Below are 22,515 nucleotides of genomic sequence, written 5' to 3'. Positions count from 1 at the left end.
ATGCCATGTACCAAAAATAAATAGAAAAACATACATTATACAGATCTGTAGGCTATTCAAGTACTAGTAAAGTACATGTAAACTGTAGTACTGGATTGAAAAAAAAGACCCTATTATTTAGAGATTTTTGGATAGTACTTTGAAAACATATGCAATAAGTTAATTGGCTTACTACCTGTAAATAAACCTAAGCATTATTCAAAATATGACAGGAAACAAAATATATTTTGGCTGTACGTCCTTTTTTGGTAATACAAATGACTGTATTACCAATAATTACAAATTACGCCACACTGAAGTGGCGCTTCATCTACCTCCAGAGTATGCGGAGTTGTTCAGAAGTGACACCAAGAATGAAGAATTCAAGGGATTTAGTGATTTGGCGTGAGATCGAGAGTAAACTTTGCTTGTTTTTTATGCTTTAGTTATCTGATTAAGTGTTAATATCTTACGTTAACATACCAGACACGTATTCAGTTCCCTGTCTATGCTTCATGTAGCTGAATAAAGATAAAAGCGTTACTTTAGCATGCTTTACTGCTATTCAGGCGGTTGTTCTCTATTTTATTGTTATTGTTATAACTTGCCTTTAAAGATAATATGTGTGTTCTTGGTCTTGGATTTTGTAAAATAAATTTCCCCAAAAAATGTGACATAGTCCAGTGCGACTTATATATGTTTTTTTCTTCATTATTATGCATTTTTTTCACTGGTGCGACTTATACTCTGGAGCTAGGTATAGTCCAGAAAATAGGTGATCTCTCTCTTCTCTCCTCTTTACTACTGGACCGTGTTTATCTAAAGGTGCAGCTCAGACCAGTGTTGTCTGTGGACTCCAAATGAAAAGCGATTTGTCAGCTGTGGTTTGTTTGTCTGAAGTAGTTTTGGACCAGTCCAGTCTGTGATGTGAAGTGTTTATTGGGTGGTAAAAATAAAATGGTTCTCACTTACTGAAGAATTGGTATTGATTTTTGCCATGATGTAGACGTTACAAGGACAGCACAGTGATACTGTTTGGGATTAGTGTTGTCACAATACTAAAATTTCAAACTTTATTTCGATACTAAGGAATAGACTCCATACTCAATACCGATTCATGATGATACAAAATATGGTGATACTTCAGAATCATTCTGTGATTTGACTTTTTTAGTACTGATGCTTGCTCAAATGAGTATCTAGTTTCAATACTAGCTTGATTAGTACCTGATTTTCAATACTTTTGACAGCCCTATTTGGGATAGTTGATTGTACTACAGGTCAGTTGTCACCCCACCTCTAATTTGGAGTTGCAGACAGGACAGGAATTAGGATATGCATGGACACTTGAAAGGTTTAGTAATTATTAGGCTATGTACATCGGGACAACAGTTACTCGGGAGGTAGAGCGGTTATCAGGACAGTTCAGTCCTGCTCCAATCAGTGCAGTTCCGTCCTTCTTACAGTGTGAATGTGTTGTATGCTTGAGTGATGGGAAAGGGTGGTATTACGGATTAGCAGCCACATTTCCATGATCCAGACTCATGGCAGCTGTGGCAACATTTATATGAGCTTAACACCACCAAGTGTGGAGAATTAAGGAATAATGGTTCACTGAATGCTTTGAGGGGCATCTAGCATGTGCAGAACAATATAAATATCAGGCATTATTACATAGAACTTTAATTTAATGTACTTTGGATCATGGCCTTGGTTATGTTTCTAAATGTGGTCATCTGAAAATAATACAATGATGAATTCTCTATTGTTTCTTGTAAGAATATATAGATGCACAGCTGAGCTAAGAGTATTTAAAGAGTACATCATAGATGTGGTGTAGGTTCTTCAAACTACCAGGGCACCTTATTTTAAAAGATGAGGTAAGATCAGTATATGTATTCAAATGGATGTTGATTGGGTGTTTTGTATATAGCCTCAAATGGTATTGTCACGATACTAGGTGAGTTACTAGTAAAACTCACTTTCATGTGGCCTTATATGTAGGCCTGTCAGAATAACACATTTTGAAGTGCAATTAAGTAAATATAGACAATAAATGATCATACTGAAACTAATTCATGCCACTGACACAATAACCCAAGAGCAGATTTAAACCACAAAAACTTCAAAATTTACAATTTACAATTATAAACATGAGCTGCAATAAATAAACAGCAGAGTGAAACACTTTAGTACTTTAGTTTGCATTTGTAATGAGTCATAGAATTGATTAATTCCATCTTTTACAGCTCAAATCTTATCATAAAGCCAAAAAATAATCCAAAATGTGTCAGTTGTGCAAAGAAAAAGTACACACGATAAATACTGACCCCTCCCCAAAAATTGTTATCTAGCAACTATTGAACGGTAAGTTGATATAATGATTATCATGACAGGCCTACTTATTTCTGTGTAATCCCATAGTTATCCAGGTCGATGCCATTATGGTCCATGGGCGTGCTGGTCAATGTGGTTTTATACTTGTTCTGCTATAGCTCAAGATCATTCTAAAGCTATTCAGAAAAGGTTCATTATTTCTATAATTTTTTTTATCATTTTGACACTGCTAGTTTCAAATGTTAGCCTTGTTACTGACTGACAACAAATGCAGGTTCCACTTTCCCTCAGGCCTCTAGATTACAGTTTAACCTCCAACTACTACAAAGTCAATTCATGATGATTTGTCCATTGTGATTTTTATGCTGGCATTTTAGTACAGTTGGAATTGTACACAAATCACTGCTGTGTATTGCAAGCCTTTTATAGATGCATTGGTTATCTGTACAATGTAGAGATGTGTGTTACTGTTCATATGTGGTCTGAGCATAAGGGCCTATTGTGAGTTCTCATGGGAGTATTTTGTGTGGTTCAGGACAGTGGGTCTTTGTGCAGATGATACAACAAACAAACAATGTAAGTGACGACATGAGAGCTGTGCGTTCATCATTTACACTGGTTTGTTAATATAAAGCTTGTGCACGCTGTTTTATTTTACAAATTAGAAACAGGGCCATGCTTACTTTCTACATAAACTGTTGGATTTAAGTGAACATTACATAAACAATAGGGTCAGGACAGGATTTCGTGTCAGGATACCACAAAATCATTTGTTCCTGTTTAGAACATTGTAATGATTTTTTTTCTTGAAATTTAATTTGCCACCAATCTGCAACTAATATAGAGAGAAGTACAGGCTCTTCTGCGCAAAGGAAAACCACTAGGACTCCTTTGTGCCCTGTGCCATCTGAGAACTGAACCATAAATCATACATGTTGTTCAGAATTCCTGCAGTGGTCACTAACTGTTAGGTTAACTTATGGGATTTTAGATACAATGTATGTTATTGTTGCTGTATGTCGAATGTATATTTGACTAGGCCTGTCATGACCAGAAATTTGAAGTTCACCTCCTACAGCTCAAATCTTATAATAATACAGAAAAGTAACCCAAATTTTCCCACTGGTGCAAAGAAAAATACTGACCACAATAAATACTGACCCCCCAAAAAATGACCGTTCCATCTGTCATGTACTAAATGATGAGTTAATATAGGAATGACCGAGCTATGACCAAGCAAAGATGTTTTTTGCAAATATTAAGTTTTTATTTTTTCCAATTACATGCAATGCAGCGCATACTCAAAATGATTTATAAAAAAAATAAGTTATGATCTAAAAAAGAACAAAATTATAAAATTGTCTCATTCTTGTGTTGTGGGCAAGACAGTTGCTCACAAGGCCATATAGTTTAACCAGATAGCCAGTTAGTGCCCTTTTACAAAATACTTGACCTGTTCTTATGGCAAGTTTTAATTGCTAACGCTGTCAGAGGATAGATCATGGACGATTTCAATTTTTTTTTTAATCTATTTTTTCTTGCCTGACAACCGAGGGGTGTTTTACTACAATTCATGTACATATTTTTGTAATGCACTAATTTGTAAGTAACTGAAGCCATATGCTGCTTCTGAGAGTTCAAACTTCGCTGTGATAAATCCAGCTGTCACTCACTCAGAGCATGATATAGACTACTACCAATAAGAGGAGTGGGTGGGGAAAAGTGTCTGTTCAACATACTATTGCCCAGCCCTCATCTAACATCTTATTATGCTGACCCACGACTACTATCTAATGCCCCTCTCTATGTTCTCTATAATGCATTTATTTTGCAGATATACATCCCCATATCCTGCTTCACATTCCCTGCTCTGTGTCGTTGTGTGTCCCACAGGAATTCCCAAATTGAACACTAGTGGTTTGTGGCTGACACTGAGTGGAGTATTGCTGCTTATCTCACCTCCCGCTTCAACTCAGAAAATAGCCCTGTATCCCAACGCAAACAGGAAGTCATACCCGACAGCTTTAGTGCAAAATGTAAACTCCATAATTTTAAATTTCTTTCCAACTCCTGCCTCAGAAACAAAGACAAAATCTAAAGATAAGCAGTATGAAAAAGTGTAATAATGCCAGTTTAACAGAACATAAGCCTACTTTTGTTTGAAACTTGCATGACCTTCGATAAACAATGCAATATCTTTGACTTAAACCACAAAAAATGTAGATATGGTCTGGTTTGAAATAGGCCTAGATAAAAGGATGTCTTAACATTAGGCATGAGCGACCAAAAAGACAGAACTTGGGGAAGTTTTAACAGTGTTTATTTACAAAAGTGAAAAAAGGCAAATGACGGTAGATCAGACGGTGAGTCGGGAGCGAGGAGTTTGCGGTGGTCGAAGGGAGAAGCGTGAGTAGCTGAGTCAGAGACGGGGAGAACAGTACCGGTACAGGGAGACGGGAGAGTTGAGCTGGTCCAGGTATTCAGGTGCTTCTTGGCTATTGCCTATGGTGGATGCCCCACCTAAGGCCCCTAGCTGGCGGTATAGTTCCAGATTGCTTACATCTCAAAAAGGGAATACATTTGAGATGATGAATTTTAGTGTCATAACTTACCACTGGTTTAGTTCTAAATCGGATCTGTTAGATGCAGACTTTCATTAAGTTTAGTTAGACTTGGCTTATATCTGTTTTTCTCTGAGTTGGTTTAGTTCTGGTAAAGTTCTATTCTTCTTGATTAGCTGTACCTTTTATTCAGTCCTGGTTTGGCATATGCGTTGTTCTGGTTTTGTCCTGTGGTCTATTCAGTATTGGCTTATATGTTTCAGTCCAGGTTTAGTCTTGATCAATTCTGACCATAGACTGTATAAAAAGTGGACTAAGTGAGTGTGACGTCACACATAGCGTTCGCTCCAGCCAAATGAAGCTAATCAAGGCTAGCAGTTGTAGGGGAGAATTTGGAGCTGACTTCCGTATTTAGAATTCCGACCGTGAGTATCAAAGCAACCAAAGTGCCAATCCAGAGCAAGGCTATTGAAGGTAATGCCCCAGCCTGTACAGCTGGTTTAATAGGGTGTGGGCACTGAGCAATGCTGTCAATCAAACCTGTTGCTAACTTTAGCAGGAGCATCGGGGGAAGAAGGCACCTGATTTGTTTTTTGGTAATGTTTATATCTGGATTTACAGACACAATAGCAAAATAAAAATACCAGGATCATGTAGAGTGGGTTAATGCTAACATTTCAGGACCAAAATGACAAGTCTGACAGCAGCAGTTACAGAGAGAGGAGCCTTTTTCAGAATAAAGAGAATTGGAGCTAGAGTCGATGGAGCCAGAGATGCGCCCATGATCACTTTCTACTGGGAACACGACTAGCAGGTTAGGTATGGCCATTTATACAGTCTATGATCATAATTTAGCCCTGGTTTAGACCTCAATCTGATCTGTTAGATGCAGATTTTGATTAAGTTTATGTTGGATTAAGATTTTGGCTTATATTTGTTTTCCTCTCGGTTGGTGTATCCTCGTTCAGTTTTATTTAAGTTTTAGTCTTCTTGATTAGTTGTACTTTTATACAGTCCTGGTTGAGGCATAGGCATTGTTCTGGGTTTGTCCCCTGGCCCATCTTAAAAATCGGCTTATACGTTTCAGTTTGGGTTCAGTCCCGAATTCTGATCAGGACTGAGTTCTAGTGAAGTCGTAGAGCTGGACAATACATTTTTCCACCCTGATATACTGATCTCAATTTGATGTTTTTTTTTTTTTTTTTTAACATGCTTTCAATATTCATTTCCTGAACCTAAACAGTACATGCATTTAATTATTGTTATTTAACACAATAATAGTCAAATTTCTTTCCTCCAAACCACATGCTGAGGATTGGCTGTATACCTCTCAGTTAAAAAGACCCAAGCTGATCATTAAGAATTAGAAATGTTTAGTCCTGGTTTAGTCTTGGTTTGGTCCTGTTCCATTATAGTTTCTATTATAGCATTTGATTATCCCACTCTTGTGTTGGTTTAAAGTGGGTCAGAGGCAGTAGATGCCCCAAAGGGTCTTTATAAACCGGATCAACAGGACTGAACCAAAATCCAGTCTGGACCAGCTGTTTTCAGCCCAGATTCTCCGAGGGCCTGTTTTGGACCTGAATGGTGTCGTATCGGGTCCCATCTGTGAATTCCAGGGAAAAGCAGTGAAAAACCAAACAAAGGGTCGGTTTCAGCAGCAAGACTTTGATCTGAGTGAAACTAAATATAAAGAACACTGGAAGTGCCCTGAAGAGAGAGATTAAATATGCTCTTTATAAAAATGTCAACTCACACAATACAGCTGCATTTACTGGAAAAGACCATTCATTAGCTTAGTATTGTAAAATTAACAGTATAAAGGGCTGTGTGATGATAAAGCAGTTATACCAGCTAAAAATAAATATACTGCAAAATGTTATAACTTTTTCAATTTTGTTCAAAGTTAGCTTTGCTTTGTCTTGGTCGCCTTGTTTTATTTATTTATTTTTGTTTAATTTCTTAAATTTTAACTTACTAGTATCAAACACATAGAAATTCCTGCACTATTTACAGGTGAGGCAACATTTTGGCAACTAGGCCTTCATCATAAACCAGTCAAGACCAGAACTTAACTTGGACTCAACTGAGACTAAACAAGTGCTAAACTAAGGCTAAACCAGATCTTAACCAGGACTCCTCTGAGATTAAACCAGAACTAAACCAGGACTTAAGTGAGACTGAACCAGAGCCAACATAGGAACAAGATAAAGCAAGACTTAAAAACAGGAGATAAAACCTGGACTAAACCGGAACTAATCCAGGACTCATCAGTGACTAAATCAAAACTAAACCAGGACTAAACCAGAACTAAACCTAGTACTCAGCAGTGACTAAATCAAAACTAAGCCACAATTAAACCAAGAATAAACCAGGACCAAACCAGGACTAAACCAGAACTAAACTAAATGACTTAACAGTTGACTAAATCGAAACTAAACCAGGACTAGAAAAAAACGGAACCAGGACCAAGCCGAGACTAAGCAAGCCTTAACTGGGACTCAGAATATCTCAGACAGCTCCTCTCAAACAGGTCTTTGTTTTGAGAGAGGAAGTGACCTAGTTGACTCTGAAGAGGAGAAAGAGGAGAGAGCCAGAGCACAGCTGACTCATGTTTAATTCACACTGGGCAGACATGAACAGATCAGGTTAGGTCCCTTTAAATCTGAGCTTCTGTTCACTGCCAATGTGTTGTGTAAGAGAAGAAATATGCAGAACTGGAATGAACTATACATTTTTATACATTTAGTTGTACTTACCTTAACTTTAGATCAGATAATATTATGCCTTTCTTGTAAAAAAAACAAAAAAAAAAAAAACAACAAAAAAAAAAACTGCTTCTTTCTTGCATGTTTGAGTAGTCCTGTTGTACCTAGATTGTTTCTCTCATGAGACCTCAGAACATGTCTGCGGTAAAGTTCTGATTGTTGCTTTAGTTGTTAATTGTCATAGAACAATATATTGATTAATATTAGTTTATTATATTTAGGGTTTTTTTTGGTTTTTGTTTTAGTTTTTATTTTTATTTTTTATGAATAGCCTCTCTTGATTGGTATGATTAATTTGGGACAGGTCTGTTTGGTGCAGCTCCCTCTGGCCGAGTTGCGTTTCCATGCTCCGGGCACGGCTCCAGGGCCAGGGACATGCAATATGAGCAACTAACATCAGCCAGACATAACTAATGTTTTCTTAATGAAAATAAATAAAATAGCATATGGGCACAACATACAAGTTCCCATTACTGGAAATATGGTGGTTTATCACAAAATCAAACCTTCTTTAGATTAGAAGGGATTATTTTGTATTTATATCTGGTGTTTCATAGAATAGCATTAATTTACAGATTCAGTCTTACTTTGAGTGGGGTTGCCTTTCCGTAGATTTGACATATAACTTGGTTTTATGAAATCACCTGTTAGTCTCCATGAAAATAGATAAACGTTTAATGCCATACTGCATAAAATAAGAAATAACTCCATGGAGACAAACACATGACGTCCCTCCACCAGAAAAGAAAAGTTACATGTTGCATTACGTGTACCTTTAAGAACCAGTGGCTACAGTGAATACAAATTAAACCAGGATTTAAACCATGTGAAAAACTGGATCCATAAACTGAAGTCCATTGAGCAGCTGTAGTGGCTTCTTGCAGGTTTAAGTTCTGGGAACAGTTTTTGTAGCACAGTTCCAGTGGGCTTTGTCTGTGCCCCAGTTCAGTGGCATAGAGGCACCATGTGAGATGCCCAGGACATACAAATTAGGAGCACAACAGCACAGGAATTTGGGGAGGAAGTGTTTGGAGTGCCCAAGTTCATCCCAGCCCACTGTAACAACAAGTGAATTTTAATTACGTTCACTAGCACTGTGTTGTGGTATGGCTGAAAACATTCTCTGAATTATAATTAAACCACTATTGACCAATACGTTTTTTTTTTCAATTGCCAATGTTCTTGATTGTAGAGCATCTGATCGATCACCTCTGCTGATACTTTGAAAATGACATATCTAGCCAATTTTGATGTAGTGCTAATAATCTGCTCTACATAATAAAAATGTAATAATAAATTAAAGCCACAAGAAGCATTGAACGGCCCTCGCACTCGGCCGACCCAGCACTCCCTAAAGGTGGCGCTGATGCGCCACTTGCCTCTGTTTTATTGCGGCTTTGGGCTGCACTTGGCATGGAACACAGTCAAAAGACATTGGAAGCGCTGATGCACAAAATGCAAAAACATGGGTTTTTCCAGGCATCGCCATGGCAACACCGTGCAAAATACAAACATGGCGACCAGGACTTTATTGACGGGGATGACTTGAAGAGTCACTGTGCCAAATTTCATGTTCCTCAATGTAGCTAAGAAATTGTTATAAGACTTTGAAATGTACGAAAATTTAGAAATTTTCCAATTAGGATAACATGGGCTTTCTTGCGCATGGCAACCCAGTGAAAAATACGACATGGTTCTGTTGTAGAAAAATTACAGTTCTAGATGAAAAGTAATCCATTTGTGAAGCTCAGAGAGTTTTGAAATACAGAAAAAATGTTTATTGTTTGTTACAGCAGATACAGACAAGACAGGGCCCAGGCCTGCCCTGGCCACAGACTGGTAGCCTCCCAGCCTCTCCCCCAGTTCCCCTCTCAGTCTAAGTCCAAGTCTAAACAACCCCTGAGCATCTGAGCTCTGACTATTTTATACCAGAATGACAAAGCTACATACATTTCAAAGCAGAGTGACTTTTGTTTCACACCCAGGAGTTAATGAACTTATACAGGTATTACAACAACGAGTTTCCTGTGGGGTGAAGACAGAGCCTTCACACATGTTAATGTCTGAGTCTGTCAGACTGATGTGATCTCACTCATGTGATCAAATGCATTTAAAGACACAACATGAATATGCTTAAATTTCCATCACAGTTCCATTTGACTTTTTTGATCAGGATGACATGAAGAGTTATTGTGCCAATTTTCACAATATTCCATGAAACTAATATTTTTCCGATGAATGGGATAATTTGGGAGCATTCCCATTAGGATAACATTGGCAGTTTGGCGCATTGCTACGGCAACACGGTGCAAAAAAACGCGCTTGCCTTGAAGGTGGAAAAGCGCTATATAAAAATGTCACCATTTACAGCCAATCGGTCAGTAAAACATTTTAAAACTTGTTTTGTTTTAAATGGTAAATTGGTCTTGGCAGCTGTATTTGTTGTTTTTATCTATATTGTAAATTAATCAAATGTGGTTCTGAGGTAAATCCCCATCCAACTTCATGCTGATCTGTATATGTGAGCTATTTTCCCTACATCTCCAACACATTTTTATAAAGTGGGTCAGTTGGTCATAACCTCATAGTTTATATTGGCGGGTGTATTTCCTAAAGCTGGATTTCTGAGGTTTTAAGCAGTTTTGCGGTGATGTTATGCAGTTTTCAGACAATCACTCCCTCCTGACCCTGAGTGAAACAAAAGAGTTTTTCTGTGTGGGGTAGATTAGAGAGTGGTGAGAGTGCACTGCCAGCTGCTGTAGTGGGTATAAATATAGGCTCTATCAGGTCCCAGACAGCTGCTGATACCAACTGTGAGCAAAGACACACTAATAAGGTTTTCTTTTGGTTTACTGTAAATCAGATTCAAGAAGGCCAAGATAAAGGTTATGGAAATAGGTTAACCTTAATTAGGGCTAGTGTGGCAACAATATAACTTTTTCACACTCAATTTTGATACCAAGGAATAGTAGGAATACCAATAGGAATATAGTCAATACCAATATTGACATAAAGAAAAACGCTTTTTCTAGACCTTATACTGTCAGTTTCTGTCGACTGACAGGGGGGACCAAAGATTCAGAACTCGGGTAACAGTTTAACAATGTTTATTTACAGATTTTTATGTATTACAGATATGCAAATGAAGGTAGATGGATCAGACAGTTGGGAGCAGGGTTGTTTGCAGTAGTCTTTGAGCGGATCATGGACAGCAGGGTCAAAGACGAGGTAATCCGTACCAGTCAAGGTGAACTGGGTCGGGGGGTGTGAGGTTCGTACCGGTTGTGGAGAGCTGGGTCAGAAGCAGAGGAGCTGAGCGGGTCCAGGGAGCGAAAAACTGGGTCACTGGACCGAACGGGTTTAAGCTGGGACACATGGAATGTAGGGTGGATGTGGAGGGACGGAGGGAGTTGAATGCATACTGCAGACGGGCTGATGATGTTGAAGGGCCCCAAGATGCGAGGAGAGAGTTTCCTAGAATCTGTTTTTAGAGGGATATTTTTAGAGGAGAGCGAAACTGACTGACCTGGCTGATATTGAGGAGCGGAAGTATGGTGCTTGTCCGCGGCTGCCTTCATCCTGACCCCGGGCTGGAGAAGAGCAGCCCTAGTTCTTCTCACACAATATTCAAAGGGATTCCATGGGGTTGGAACACGTGGTTGGTTATGTCGGGAGTTTTGGTAGGGCGACAAAATGGGCTGTTATAGAAAGGCGGTCAACAATTGTTAGAATGATTATGTTACCTTGAGACAGGGGAAGGCCAGTCACGAAGTCCACTGCCACATGAGACCAAGGGTGTTTCGGAACACACACACCTGGCACGCCAACACATAAGCCCTGGTGCCTTTGTTGACTGTGGGCCACCAGAAGTGATATCTCAAAAGGGAGTGTGTGCGATTGATCCCTGGATGGCAGGCACACCGAGAGCAGCGGACCATTCCTTGGAGTGGACAGGATCTGGAACAAAGAGAGTACTAGGTGGGCCATTACCTGGATCAGGCTGGGTGCGTTGAGCCTCCCGGACCAGATCCAACCACACACGTTGGGGATATGATGGATGCCAGATGGGTGGTAGTGTCCTCTTGGGAGAACTGGCACGAGAGTGCATCCGGCTTGATGTTGTAGGATCCTCGGCGATATGTGAGTATGAAGTCGAATCTACTGAAAAATAGTGACCAGCCAGCTCGATGGGAATTTAAATGTTGAATGTAATCTAGGTTCTTGTGATCTGTGATCTGTTCAAACCAGGAAAGGATGTGTGAGATTAATGTTTGATTTAATATTTCATATTACAAAAATTATACTATTACTTGTTTTGCCTCCTGTGTGCTCCACTGTGATATATTTGCTATAAGTACTTTGAACTGCTATATGTATGTTTGAACTCAGAGAACCAGCTAAGCACACATGGTATGTCCGTGTTGACCCTATGTAAACCCAGAGGGACATGTTTATGTCGAGACATACCAAGCTAATCATTAAGAGGATGTGACGTGTTATACTAGTATAAGAGCTCACTTAGGAGAGGTAATATTTAGGAGATTGTGTCAAATCAGTGTGGATTATGCCTGTGCCAAAATAAAATATCTGGATTGGAATCTACTTGAGCCTGCTGGATTTTATTTTAGGTTTGCCTCCAGGAGTAAGCTGACAGTTTCTGGTGCCCCTGACGTGATCCTTAAACTCCTGGAGGTACAGGAATCATCTCCTCCGCAAAACGCTCCGAGAAGGACATCACAAAACTACGAGTACTCCACAAAAGTCGGTATGGCAGAAGCCTTTTTTCCTCCTTATGTCCATTGGTTTAATGTTAAAATTAATATGATGTGTTCTTGGGACGTTGTGTGAGAATAATTATGGTATAATTTTAGACTATATATAATTATTTCTGTGTTTATGACTTAGCACGAAGAGAGAAAAAAAGCTATGGAATTAATAATAAGTAGCAAGTTTAGACTTTGATCAGATAAAGTGTGATTAGAAACAAAGTTAATCATTTCCGTGTTTATGAATTTACACAAAGAGAGAAAAAAAAGTGGATTTTATAAAAAATATACTTAGTGGTTAAAACTTTACACTAAAAATAAAACAAAACTTTTAATCAAGTTTTATATAAAAATGTGGTACCCAAAAAAACTATGTAACGCTAGCAACAATTTTTATCAACATGATAAGATCTCAAGGAATCGAACCTGTCCAAATGAGTTATACCCAGAATGGACATGAATTAACTTGCCACTGTAAAATTGATCAAGGGTCAATAATTCAGACTGGCATTATATACAAGCCCTATAACACAAAAGCATTAATAGATGGGATTAGTTTAACAGATTTAACTAAAAGAAAACAAGAAATCGCAACCTATTCACCCCAGCTCAACAGGCATTCAAAAGTATGTGATTCAATTAATGAGATTCCAAAACAAAAAGATAATGTTACTGAAATAAAACTGCAGTGTACCTGGTATAACGGACCTATACGTTCTAATATTGGCTGCGTTTGCATTGCGTACCCCCATGGGAACGTAGAAATCAATAATACGGGAAATGCTTGTGAAAACATTACAATGACAGATGCTAGTACAACATTTGCAAATAACAGGCACCTCGGTATGACATACCAAAATGCTAGTGAAAATAGTCTGTTTGATGTTCAATTGATAAAAAACAAATTTAATACTCTTATAGAGAAAGTTACGCTTACTATTGGAGCAGTTTCCGAACCAAAATACAGACAAGAAACAAACCTAGAGACTATGACTAAAAAACTAAAAAAATTAAAATGATGAAAGAAATTATTGAAGAAGCTAGAAATATAACAAAAAACCTGTGTCCGTCAAACTCATCAAATATTGCTAAAATGCTAAAGGATCTAAAAGAACAGTATGATGCATTAAAAAATGTCCTGAAGGGAAGTGTTATTTACGTTATGGCTGCATTTATTGCTATCTTTTTAACTTTAGGTTGCATATTGGTCATGGCTATACTGTTGGGTTTGCGTTTGACACGGAACGCTAAGGTTATGACCTTAAATCTTCCTGTTTCAGCTTCTAGCTCAAGTTGGGATGTTGAAACACAAAATAGAGAAGACAGTTCAAATGATTAATTAGGATAAAATTGGATGGCATTTCTTAGTGACTGTATCTTGTTGTGGCCAGATGGGGTATAGTTCTTATAAAGTGTTATTCATATAAATAAATTGACTAAATAAATAATAATGAATTTAGAAAACTACTGATATCATTAGATGTTAATAGAAGATATAGACAATTACTTAACAAATGTGAAATAAAACTGTTATTAAGAAAATACTAAGCTTGTTAAATTTATAAAATAAATAATAATGGATTAATAAAATTAAGAAAAATGAATAATAATGAATTAATAAAATTAAGGAAATATTAATAAATAAATATTATAAACAAATAAAATAAATAATCTTAATTAAGAGCTATAATAAGGCAATGCTGATTCCTAGATGGATTTTGAACTCTAAGTTAAGTTTCTTTCTTTTTTAGAAATCAAAGACAGGAAGTGGGAACAAAGACAACCCCTTCGAGATCAAAAAGCCTTAGAGCCTACAGGTAGATAGTAAAAGACAAACTGTTTATAAAAGTGACTCATTCTACAAAAAATCATAAACTTGACACCTTGAATACAAATTAAAACAATATCCAAATTATAATACAGCTACTGAGAGGGTAACTTAACAAAATACAAAATACACCACAATGTCCCAGTTTATCACATTAAACCAATTGATAGAATTTTGGAATGGTAAGGCACTTCAAGAAGAAGCAGATCCAAAGAAGGCTCAAGAAAACCAGTCCTTCATTCAAGACATAATCAAGAAATATGTCAAAAAAGGAATGATTCATGGTGGAAAAGATGCCATTGCCCCCACAGAAGAGCAATGGAAGAACATCCAAAACTACTACAAGGAGAAGATCAAACAGTGTCAATTGGAGCCTACAGCCTACAGCCTACTGCTATAATAAGAAAGATGAATCAATTGAAGATACAAAAACAGAAGAAGGAGTTGGGACGCCAAGTAAAAATACAAAAGTACGAGAATGAAATGAGAATGGCAAAGAAGATGCACCAATGGGCAAAGGAGATGAAGGAAATAAAAGAAATAAGAGAATTGTCTTCCATTCTAGTTCTCAAACCAAAGGAGGAGGGAGCGATCTTGAAGGAAGAATTTCTGAGAGAAAATTCGAAAGAACCTGCTACAGGCGTATATCCAATTCTCGAAGAAAATAAAACATCACATAATTACGGCACACGCTCTTAAAACAGACGTTCCTGGGAAGGACCTCGAGAGTCTGATGAAGAAGAAGAAATGACAAGCAGTAAATCATCAAAGAAAAAGCAAAAGTCACAAAGGTCACAAAGCTGGGATGAAGACAACACAGGTGATGATGTCCCACATTTTGACCACATGCTATGATATCCAACAAGCCCACTCCCACATAATAAGCAATACAGTACTGAGATGTCAAGAAAAACTGCTCTACCCCGGCCATATTCGGGAACTATCAGCAAAGATCCAGAACTGAGAAAATCTTCTGCTTCCATGATGACACCAGACCTAGCTACATGCTTGACTCCGAAAATAACTCACAAGGTAGGAGAGTTGGCATTAACGTCTGTGGGAACATGCTCGAGAGAACTAGAAGAAAAAATAGACTGTGCAAAACCAAGTAACTGCACTGACTCATATTGTAGAAACTGAGAAGAAGCTGAAGCAAAGTAATGATACAGGACACATGAGAAGACAGGAAATGGTGTTTGACCAAGAGATAACAATTGAGACAAGCGGAAGTTTGCTGTAAAGGACTGAAAAGGATGAAGCAAGAGATGCTATGGCTGAAGTCTCAACGAAACAAAATAATGAGTCCTTTTCAGTTGATGGATTATTCAGTGGAAATGTTGAAGAGACTCGATATAAAGAAGCATACATCAATGGAATTATCAATCGTACACTACAAAGGCAATCTGCATCTGTCTTTCCAATAAGAACGGATGGACTGCAAGTCATCTACCAACCACTCTCTTGAAACAAACAACTGGAGATAAACTATGTTGGGGAGACATACAAGCCATCCTAATCAAAGCTGCTGATGAAACAGTCGCTGAAAACATCGGAAAAGCCATGGAAAGAAGAATGGGAACGTGGCTACAGAACAACCATCCCATTCATATCTTCCGACACATCCTAGAGGAAGAAATCAGGACAAGATATCCATGCATTGTCACAGAAGAGTTATTGTCTATGCAGATGAGAGACAATGAAGATTATCACGGCTACAAACAACATGCCACAAACCTATATCATGATGTGACTGGAGAACTAATTGAGCTAGGAACTGGTATGGCTGTCATGTTTAGGTCTGTACTGGTACATTTATTTATTGGTTTATTTGACAGGGACAGTGTACATTAATAGCATTGCTGCAAATGCACCAGAATTAGCCAAAAGGCTATTTTTCATCTGTTGTCCCTGGACAGATGGCAGACCTGTCTCCCTAAAAACAAGAGTAAAAATATTATACAGCGAAATTTACAATATACTATAGAAAAAAAACATTAAAAACAGATATAACAAACACTGTCAACAAAAGTGTTTAGAAAAGTCAAACAAAACACAAGCATCATACAAGACAGTCCACAGTCATTCCACAACATCCAACTCAAGAGAAAACACAAGTGCTCGTCTGGTTAGTCAGGGGGGAGTCATTAGTATTGTTAATGCAGACATGTTTGATGTGCTATGAACCGTTTTTTTTAAATGTTTTTTGAACAGAATATAGGTGCTTATTTCTCGGATGTTCTGAGGGACCGAGTTCCAGTCCTGTGCAGCTGTCACTGAGAAGGCAACAATACAGTCTCCTCGGGCAGACCCTCGTGTGACCCTCTTTGAGCTGGTTCTTATGTTCACAAACTGATTGAGTGGAGGGGATGACAGACCATTAATGATTTTATATATTAGACAGAGGTTTGAATATTTGATGACATTCTCCCAGCTTAACAGTTTATGCTTCTGTAAAATGGTGCAATGATGATGTCTTGAAGATTTTTTTTATCTAGAATCTTGATTGTCCGTTTGTGTAATGATCCAATGGGTTTTAGTGTTGTTTTGTTTGCCTGTGACCATGTAAGACAGTATGTTATGTGAGAAAAGACCATAGCATGCATGAACATTTTAGCTGCCTGCAGTGATAAATGTGACCTAATGAATCTGAAATTGGACAAGTTAAACTTTACATGGTTGCACAATTTTTTGATTTGTGTTTTAAATGTTAGTTTTGAATCAGTTAGGACCCCAAGATATTTGAATTCTGACACAACTTGTATTTTTTCTCCTGCCACAAAAACATCTGCCTGATTACTAGTACTTGTAATGTTTTTTAATTTTAATGATTTAGAAAAGAACATCGCTACTGTTTTATTTACATTGAGCTTTAAGGTGGACTGATTTAACCATTCTGAGACATGGGCCATGGATTGTGTAAGTTTATCAGCTACTTGAGTTGTGTTTTTACTATGTGCATAAATGACTGTGTCATCTGCATACTTCTGAATGAAGACATTAGAACAGACTGAAGGGAGGTCATTTATGTACAGAGAGAAAAGCAATGGACCTAGAATGGAACCCTGCGGGACACCAGTAGACAGAGGGAGGGGAGGGGAGTGGTAATTATCCATTCTGACAGACTGTGATCGATTGGATAAATATGATTCTATTCATTTCATTGCATGTGAGGAGGAGCTAAACTTGGTCAGTTTGGTGAATAATATTTTATGGTTTACAGTGTCAAAAGCTTTTTTCAGGTCGAGAAACACAGCACCAACCACACCATCCTTATCCAGTAAATCTTTGAGATTTTCAATAAAAAAACAATGAGCCGTCTCTGTTGAGTGCTGAGCTCTAAAACCAAACTGCATGGGATTAAGTGAAAATGATGTGGTGTTGAGATGTACAATAATTTGTTGGGCAATGAGTTTCTCTGCGACTTTGGACACAGTAGGTATGATACTGATGGGCCTGTAATTGGAAAGTAATAATGTATCTCCGTTTTTATAGATTGGGATTACAGCTGATGATTTCCATTTACTTGGAAATACTGCCTCAGACACTGATAGATTGAGAATGTTGGTTAATGGAGTTATTAAGTTGGAGCTGAGTTCTTTTAACATAAATAAACGTATTGTCTGTGAGACTTCTGATTCTGTGTCACTGTTTATACAAAAATGGGCTCTGATGCATTTATAGGACAAACACTTAATGTATTAAATGGAAAACACTGGGCAATATTGGAAACAGAGTCCAGACTCGATCAGAGTGCTGCTTTTTGTGGTGATTCTAGTGGGTCCATTGATCATCTGGACAAGATCAAATTTGTCAGTTACTCTTTTAAGATTTTTTCTACCTGATGTTTCCTCCCAGTTTATATTGAAATCCCCCAAAATAACAGCTCCTTGTTTAAGTTACAGTTATTGAGCAACTTTTCAAATCTCTCATAAAATGTAGGGGGGGATAAATCACAATAATTGCAAAATTACATTTGTGGTGATAGAGTGATATTTAGACCCAAGCATTCCAATTCATATTCACTGGACCATTGTATTTCCTGACAATGAATATTGTCTTTTATGAATATCATGACACCACCACCCTTTACACCTCCTCTGTCTCTTCTAAATAAATTAGAGCCAGGGATGGTAAGTGCTGCAGAAGGGCCATTTTTATAAAGCCAAGTCTCAGAAAGACAAAGGTAATCCAGATTTGAGTTGAGTAGTAGGTGCTTTACTTGTTCTGTTTTTGACATGATGCTTCTTATGTTTAAATATCTGCCCAAAAGACCTTTGGGCTTTGCTTTTGGGTCCCAAACTATTTTTGAGTGATTGACAGTCTGAAAAAACGCCCATCTCCGACTTTTGACTACCCCTGGATTGAGACGCTTCCTGTTTACGGGCGTCACCATGGTGACTACGGGGCCATTGAGAAAAGTTTGATGTTGTTGCATGTGTGGTTGCATGTGTGGATCATGCCTCCCGTTCCCATGCGAGGTCGAGGCTGTAGCTCCTAGCTGACCCACGGACTCTCGACTGTAGTTTCTATTCTCTGCTAGTTGGTTAGCCTCTTCCAGTGTCCTGAGGCGCGGGCCTGGGCACGGGTGTATGTCTCCGGATAACATCAAAAATATTGCGATGAAGTCCAGTGGTTGGCGAAGATTGTGTTGCTGTTGTTTTAGTCCGCTTGGGGATCTTATTATATAGTGATGGGTAGACGAAAGTCACAGCCAGTACGTAGGTTCCAAAGCTGGTACCTGTCTTTGCCATTACATTGTACGTTTGTTTGTAGCTCAGATTGTGTTTATTCAGGTTGTCATAAAACAACCAAAAACTGTTGCCAACCCTCCGAGCTGAATTAACATGACAAGGCTTTAAAAAGTTTATAAGCAAACAAACAAGGAGCGAAGTGACTGCTCCTCTCCTGCTCCTGCCCGCCATCTTGACATACGTCATCTGAAACCCTTGCAATTATGGTAATGTAATTGTAATTATGCAAATGGTATGCCGAACCTGGTTCAAGAAGCCCTGAAAAATGTATTGGGACTGTACAGTAAAACTGAAGAAGAATTTGATGCACATTGCAATCATCAAATCAACAAATGACAGAAGGACAAGAAGGAGACTGAAGAACAGAAAAAAGAGTTGGAACTAGCAGCTGTGAAGTTGCAATTGCAGAAATACCAAGCTGAACTTAAAGAGAAGAAAGAAAATAACATAAAAGTGATGAGTGTACAGCCAGTCTCTCCTGAGGAAGACATGTTATCTGTCACAAAAGAACTAACAACTGCAATTAAAATGGTGATGAATGCTCAACAACCACAAACAACAGCAATGCCACCCAACGTCCAATCAGGTCAACCTATGCCAACACCGAATGTGCCAGTCGTGATCTACAACGGCCCCCAATCAAGGAATTAAGGAGGTTTTAAGAACCCCGGAAGAAACTGAGGGCCAAGCTACATGAACAAGTCAAGTCAAAACGATCGATGTCACCTATGTCAAGAAGTGGGACACTGGAAAAGAAATTGTCCCTTAACATTTAAAGGATGAAGACAAGAGCCAAATAATTTTCAACAATACATGCAACCAATGCAGAATTACAACCAGCAACAATCCATGCCACCAATGACACACCTCATGTATTGCTGGCCATATCGAAACATCATTCACCAAGAGAACTTGGTCCAATGGTCAAGCTGGCTTCAAATCTTCAGTATGAAGCCACCGAAATCGAAGGTGTTTTTTACCACCCACAACACAAAATATTCAGAATTGTGCCACCTCAAGGCTCTGAAGAAAACACAAGAGCAACCAAGCAAACCAGACAACGGATTTTTGAGAATCATCCGGATACAGAAATGTATCTTGCACAAGTACCAGCACACATATGGATGATGCACCCGAACGATGTGGGACAGACGAAACATACTGTTAAAGTGCAACTCACCACAAACAAGCCGATATGCCATCCCCAATATCCACTCAAAGAAGACCAAGCAGTGGGGATTCAAGATACTATCAATGGATTACTGGAATCTGCAGTGATATATGAAACAGAATCATAATATAACACACCTCTCTTTCCAGTAAAGAAATCAGACTTACAAAACTGGAGGATGATTCAAGACTGAATCATATCCAGTGCCGGACCCTTACATCGCCTTGAATAATCTGTCGCCAGAGCATAAGTATTATACTGTGTTGGACTTGGCAAATGCATTCTTCACAATCAATTTGAAGGCCTCTTCTCAGAGATACAGAAGAATGCCCATGGGATGGAAACATAGTCCCAGGTTTTTCAGCCACTTCCTAAGACAAGACCTGACAGATTTGAAGTTTCCAGAGACATGCACTCTGATCACTTGTGTAGATGAGGATGTCATCCACATAAGTGATCAGAGTGCATGTCTCTGATCACTTATGTGGATGACATCCTCATCCAGCGATGAGGATGTCATCCACGTAAAGCCCAGCCCTAACCTCCAAGTTTTGCTCCAGTGATTTCTTTAAAATAAGACAAATGTGTTTCCTTTTTTCTTGGGGCTCAAAAGAAACAATATCACAGTTATAACACTGCATTCGCACTTCCTGCCTAGCACCTAACTGTTAACTGCTTGTGCTGCTGAGATTCCCGTGTATTCTACCCTTTATTTGGTAATTTTGCAAAGTAATAATAATAATGTTTTACACTTGTAATGCGCTTTACTGTCTTGTTAAAGCCTCTCAAACCGCTACACTATAGTCATTATTCATTCATTTACACACTTGGAGATGGTAAGCTACTATTGTAGCCACAGTTGCCCTGGGGCAGACTGACGGAAGCGAGGCTGCCAATCTGTGTCACCAGCCCCTCCGACCACCACCAATAATTCACGCACACACCACTTTCATACTAGGCAATGTGGGTGAAGTGTCTTGCCTAAGGACACAACGACAGAACTTGGTCCAAGCAGGACTTGATCCTCAGACCTTTAAGTTGGGGGACCAACACTCTAACCACTGAGCCCCAATCTTTATCATTTGTTTGCCGTGCTTTAGGCTCATAGTAGACTGGTTTGCCTCACACAGCTACTCATAACACTGTGGATGAAGATCAGAAACTCCCTTGTATCTCCTCTTTAAAATGATAGTTTGAGGGTGGATCACATGGAAATGCCTGAGGCCCAGTTTTCTCTCAATGCAGTGGTGGCTTTCTGTTGACTGATCTTATTAAGCGCTTTAGTCTGTAATTAACATTTTATCCATGGGTTTCAGAATGATTGAGGATTGTTGTCATAGCATCTGACAATTCTAAACAAAATATTATATCTTTTATATATTATGCAAAATGGATTCTTATGAGGGTTTAGCCACGTTGTGATGCTGTCCTCAAAAACATACCTGGAGTTGTGTTTTGTTTCATTCATACATGTTTGAGTAAGCCTTTATTATTAGTCTGTCTACATCTCCAAAGCTCAAAATGCTCTATTCCACCTTGTGATGTCATGAAGCAGTAGTTTTCAAGTTAACAGCTCCTTTTACCTTTAGTTAAGTAGCGATTGGTGATTCCAGGGCTGAAATTATCTAAATGATTCTAGTGCAGGTGTATAAAGTTTAAAAACACAGTGGACCATTCCTGTATTACTACATGACATCACAAGATGGAACAGAGTGTTTTCTGTTTGAGAGAAGAACTCAGCCTAAATATGCAGGGTGTGTGTGTTAAACGTGTGAATGAAACAAAACACAACTCCAGGTATGTTTGTGATGAGAAATAGCATAATATGGGCTCTTTAAAGTAGCTAACAATAATGCACATTTAGAGTAGTTTTTTGAGGGATAATTGTGCTTTAGGGTTATTGTGTCAGTAGCATAATGGCATTCAGTATTATCGTTTATAGTCTATGTTCTTCAGAAATGTATCATACTTCAATATATATATGTTATGGTGACAGGCCTAATCACGGGGACCTGCCTCATTTATGTGGGACAAAATCAGATCTCTTTGATGTAAATCCTTTGTGAATGTGTGAATGAAACAAAACCCAACTCCAGGTATGTTTGTGATGAGGAAACAACATTATATCATCAATCAAAAAATAGCGTAATATGGGCTTGGTGACAGACAGGTCCTCAAAATGTCACCTATGGGAAACTGCAATGCATGGATAGCTATGGATGGAGTAAAAACATTCATCTTAAACAGATCAAAGTACGGTATTTTTCTGTGCTATGTTCATGTCTGGGTGTCTGTTTGATTGTTGTGGATGATCACAAGTTGCTCACAAGACAGAGAGACATGCTTAGATAACA

At 38.4% G+C, this 22,515-nt stretch overlaps 1 protein-coding gene across 1 annotated transcript in view; it reads left to right on the top strand.

Moving 5' to 3' along the window:
• efhd1 (EF-hand domain family, member D1) overlaps positions 1-22,515 on the top strand; it is a 30,110-nt gene that overhangs the window by 1,304 nt on the left and 6,291 nt on the right. The gene's annotated exons all lie outside the window — the stretch shown is intronic.

Source organism: Periophthalmus magnuspinnatus, chromosome 13 (assembly GCF_009829125.3).
Source record: "Periophthalmus magnuspinnatus isolate fPerMag1 chromosome 13, fPerMag1.2.pri, whole genome shotgun sequence".
NCBI classification, from domain to species: domain Eukaryota; kingdom Metazoa; phylum Chordata; class Actinopteri; order Gobiiformes; family Gobiidae; genus Periophthalmus; species Periophthalmus magnuspinnatus.
This window is presented reverse-complemented; position numbering and strand designations above follow the sequence as displayed.